Here is a 4,984-nt window from a genome sequence, read left to right on the forward strand (position 1 = left end):
CCACCCCTGCCCTACATGTAGTAGTAGAAAGGACTAGTAGTCTGTGGGTTTTATTATTTTGGTTAGTTTCTCAGCCACATCTTTGATATTAGCTCCAGAGAGACAACATACCTTGCTGGATTGACTGTCTACAGATGGCAGGTTCTGTTCCCTTGAGAATTGAATCTCCTATCACCAGCACTCGCCTTTTTTTCCCTAGGGAGGTTTGGAGTGTTTTTCTCTCTATCACAGTATGCTTGGTGGTGCTACTTTTTAAGGGACATTTGATGGTGCTTCTTTTCTGTTTCTGCATGTCAGAATGGTCAAACAAGTGGCAACTCCAAATCTCAACCAACAAATGCTCTGTCTTACACATTGGCAAAAAAAATCAGAAGACAAAATACAAGCTGGGCGGATAGGACCTCGTAGATGACACTCACTCTGTCAAGGACCTTGGGGTACTCATCTCTAATGATCTAAGTGCCAGAGCCCACTGCAACTACATTGCCAAAAAGGCATGAAGAGTTATTAACCTAATCTTGCATAGCTTCTTCTCTGCTAATATTGTACTACTAACTAGAGTATACAAAATATTTGCTAGACCAATTCTCGAATACAGCTCATCTGTCTGGAACCCGCACTGCATATCGGATATTAATACAACTGAGAGGGTCCAGAGATATTTCACGAGAAGAGTCCTCCACTCCTCTGTTCAGAGGAGGAACAGAATATCTTATGCCACCAGACTCAAACTTTTGGGCTTAGACAACTTAGAACTCAGACAACTTCGGTCTGACCTAAGTGTAGTACATAAAATTACCTGCTACAATCTCCTACCTGTCAATGACTACTTCAGCTTCAACCACAACAACACACAAGCACACAATAGGTACAAACTTAAGGTAAACCGCACCAAACTCAATTGCAGAAAATACAACTTCAGCAACAGAGTGGTCAATGCCTGGAATGCACTACCTGACTCTGTGGTTACTTCCCCAAACCCCCAAAACTTCTAACCTTAGACTGTCTGCTGTTCACCTCACCCAGTGGTGAAATCTGAACCGGTTTACTACCAGTTTGTTGGCCGCACACGCCCACTGTGTGCCAAGCATGCATTGCGTGCGCGTATGCACAGTGCACACCAAACGCAAGCCAAAAGGAGGCTTGGGAAGGTATGTAGAAAGTGCAGGGGAGAGTGTGATCAGCTGTGCCACGCAATCATGGGAACCTTTTTAAAAATCTTTTAAAACCATTTTTTTACTACCAGTTCGGGCAAATAGGTAGTAAAAAAATGCTTTAAAAAAAGGGTTCCGAGGACCATGTGGCACAGCTGTGATTGTTGGAGCCTTTTTTCTTACTTTTTAAAAGTATTTTATAACTACCTATTTGCCGGAATCGGTAATAAAAAAATGCCTAAAAAGTTTTTTTTAAAAAAGTTCCGATCATCAGCTGAGCGATGCATGATCATCTGAACTTTTTTTTTTTTTACTTTTTAAAGCGCTTTAAACTACCAGTTCTGGAGAACCGGTAGTAAAAAAATGCTTTAAAAAGTTTTTTAAAAAAAGTTCCGATGGTCGCGCGTTGCTGAGCTGATCATCGGAACTTTTTTGTTACATTTTTTACTACCGGTTCAGCGAACTGGAAGCATTTCACCCCTGACCTCACCCCATTCCTAAGAGGTCTGTAAGGGGCGTGCATAAGGGCACCAACCGTCCCTGTCCTAATGTCCCCTTTTATTTGTAAACATCTCATGTATTCACAATCATGTTTATATATTTCATGTATTCACAATCATGTTTATATATTTCATGTATTCACAATCATGTTCATACTTTTATCTGTAATCTTACATATGCTTAACAAATAAATAAAGCTGGGATCTCATTGGACGAGTCAGAATCTAGTGAAAGTTCCCAAAGGAAGTCGAGCTTAGAAACGAGAATGCAGTTCCAGCTGTGACCAGCAGAGGGCCTTAAGACAACACCCTGATTTGGGGTCAACTGGATAATTCTCCCTCCGTTCCTTGTTGCAGGACCCAGGAGACTCGAGCTGTCCCTGCTTCTGTCTCTCCAACCAGGAGCCCCCGGATTAGGAGGTCAGTGGGACTCCTTGGGCCTTTCCCTGCCGCCTGCCTCCATCTTGGCTCCCTGGGCATTTGAAGTGGGGGATGGGAGGGAGGCCCTCCCTCTGAAGAAGGAGTTGGGGGAGAGGGGAGAGTTTGGATTATGGTTTCAGGGGGGCTCCTCCCGTCATTCCCACTTTTACTCCAAAACCACCATCCTTTCTTTCCTTGCTTTCAACTACATTCTTTATCACACAGAAGTAAAAGGGAATCTCTTGAAAAATATTGGGGCAACTTGATGTGTGTGTGTTTGTGTGACAGAGAGAGAGGGAGGGAGGGAGGGAGGGAGGGAGAGTATTCATTTCAAGTCAATTCTCAGTGGCTAAAACACTGAGCTTGTCGATCAGCAATTAGGCAGTATCCCTAGTACAGGTCTCCTGCGTGAGTAGGGGTTGGACTAGATGACCTCCACGGTCCCTTCCAACTGTCTTACTGTTATTCCCCTTGCAGGTCAAAATGAAGCCCGGAGAGGATTGTACTTGAACATACAACTGGGCCTTTCTCTAGTCTCAGGTCAGCCTCTGCCATTCCTGTATCTGTGGTTTTCTTTGTTTCTTGTTGCATTAACATCCTTTGCCTTTTCTCCCAGGCATCTTTCCTGGGAAGCTGTCAATAGCAACCTTGTGAGGGAAACCAGCTGGAGACGGAAGGCCCCAAATTCTCCCAGGGTCCCTGGGTCATGTAGGGCTTGGACCCAGGTTGCCCCAATCCAAGCTCCCCCCTGCCTCCCTTGGCTCCCTCAAGGGCTTCCCAGAAGATCCTGCAAGAGAGCCTCCAATTCCCTCCACAAACTCCCTGCCTTTTCCACAAAATTTCACATTTTACATATTGAATGTTCACCTGCCCTTCATACAAAATATGCTGGTAAACAACAACAACAAATGAGTAAAAGACACTCTTGGCAATGAATGGCTTCCGGCTTCCAGGAAAACCTTTGGAGAAAAGATGGAGTTTGGCTGCCCCTGAAAGGGAGGGGCTGCCCCCCCCCCGTGAAGGTAGCTGAGCCCTGCCCTCCCCCACCAGGACCCATCCCGACCTGTCCGGCCGCAGAATCCTAGAGGAGGCTTTTTAGGCCCCCAAATCTGGTTTCCCCTGAGAGTCCCAATCCAGATCAAAGCTTCCTGGATAAAGACTTGTGCAGCCTCTACTTGAGAAAGCCAGAAGCCCAACAGGCTCAGATCTTTTGCCAGCCAGTGGGACCCCTTCAGAAGAGAGAGAAGTCTTTGAAGGGGCTTCTTTGTTGTTCTTCTAGATCAGGATGGATTCCGAAGTGCAGCCCATCTTCAAATCCAGGCTGGGAATCCTGGGATCAGAGGTGAGTGTGGGAGAGAAGTGGGAATCTTGCCCTGCAGAGGAATTGTTGGCAGCATGAATGGGGGGGGGGGAGATTTAGTGGCAGCTCCTCCTCCTTGCATGGAAGCGCCCTTGGATCTTGGGATCAGGGGAGCCACAGGTCCAGAGGATTCCAAGAGAGCTCTGGGAACCGCTGGGTCACGGGGGGAAAATTCACTATCCCCATTTTAGGGAAGACATTTTGTGGGGCAGCTTTGCTCAAATTCTGGAGGGTTCAGCTATCACAAGTGTCTCGTGGCTGTTTCTTCACAGGTCCAGGGGGAGCTTTGCTTCCTTGGAACTTCCATTTTCTCTGGGAAAGGTAAGCAGATTTTGGGAGCTATTCCTGGGTTGGTTTGAGAATCAGTCAGGATTTACGTAAACCTCACTCCGTTCTCTAATACTTCATTGTGCGATTCTTTGAAAATCCCATTCCCCATTTTAACCAACTGTCTGGTCTGGACAGCTGAGGAATGAGGACTCCATTCACACTTCACTGCATGGGGGGAAAGGGTCTGCCCCAAATCCTAGTTTTGGGAATTCGCCCTCCCTGAATAGGACCCGAGCTCACCCCCCCTCCCCTAATTCTCAGTTTTTCATTTCTGGAAGACCCCATGCTGGTGTCTGCCAATTCACAGAGCATTTCATGTGTAAAAAGCACAAAATTAAATATTCCAAGCACTGATGTTCCCTCCGATCAATTCCCATGATGAATTGGAAGGATATTCCCATATCCAGTATTTAAATCCAGTTTTTCTCAATGCCTCCAAGTGTCTCATATTTATCATTTCAGGTCAGGGCGGATCCAGAGACGCAGCATATTTTATTCTGCTCTTAGGCTGTTCAGCAATTGGTGGTAAGTTCCAGGAAGTGGCCCTTTCCAGCCTTGAGATACCTCTGTTTGAAGGGAAAGGGCAGAATTATCTCTCATTGTCCATCCATTCGTCCATTAAAAATTGGAATATTTTTAATTAATGAAGGGGAGTGTAATAACTGGAATATTTTCAAATGGATATTCGGAACTTAACTAAATGAGAAAAGAAAATTGAAATGATATTGGATTATCAATGAATTAGATACAATTAACTGGTTTTTATAAAAATGTTGAAGTGTATTATTTGGAACAGTTGATAAAGAAAAAAATTTGGAGACTGGAATAAGAGATGACAAAATGTAGGGTTGTTTAAGACTTGAAAATAAGACCCAGAAATAAGAAGTTTAATACATGTAATTGCAGTAGTTAGAACATTTGGGTTAAGATATATAGTTAATTGGTTAACTCAACTCAACTAATACGTTGAGTTGTATTATTGGGAATAGTTGATAAAAGAATTATTGGTGATTAGAAGAAGAGAATTTAAGGAAATAATTGGGGATTGTACTATGTTATGTGAATCTAAATTTAGGGGTTCAAATTTTAAAGAGGGAAAAGAAAAATTGAGCTATAATAGGATGAGAAGTCAAGATGAAGGGCAATATTGGTTTCTTAAAATTAAAGAGAATAAATGTAATGAGAAAAATTGAACATATAAAATTATGTTAAAGATGAAG

General features: G+C 43.7%; 1 long non-coding RNA gene across 1 annotated transcript; it reads left to right on the forward strand.

Moving 5' to 3' along the window:
- Positions 1–3,353: 3,353 nt before the first annotated feature.
- Positions 3,354–4,289, forward strand: LOC148115730 (uncharacterized). The gene is made up of 3 exons (XR_015731726.1): positions 3,354–3,416; positions 3,707–3,755; positions 4,227–4,289. It is a non-coding gene; the product is annotated as an uncharacterized LOC148115730 (long non-coding RNA).
- Positions 4,290–4,984: the final 695 nt, after the last annotated feature.

Source organism: Pantherophis guttatus, chromosome 2, assembly GCF_059756535.1.
Source record: "Pantherophis guttatus breed Tessera chromosome 2, ASM5975653v1, whole genome shotgun sequence".
Lineage (NCBI taxonomy): Eukaryota > Metazoa > Chordata > Lepidosauria > Squamata > Colubridae > Pantherophis > Pantherophis guttatus.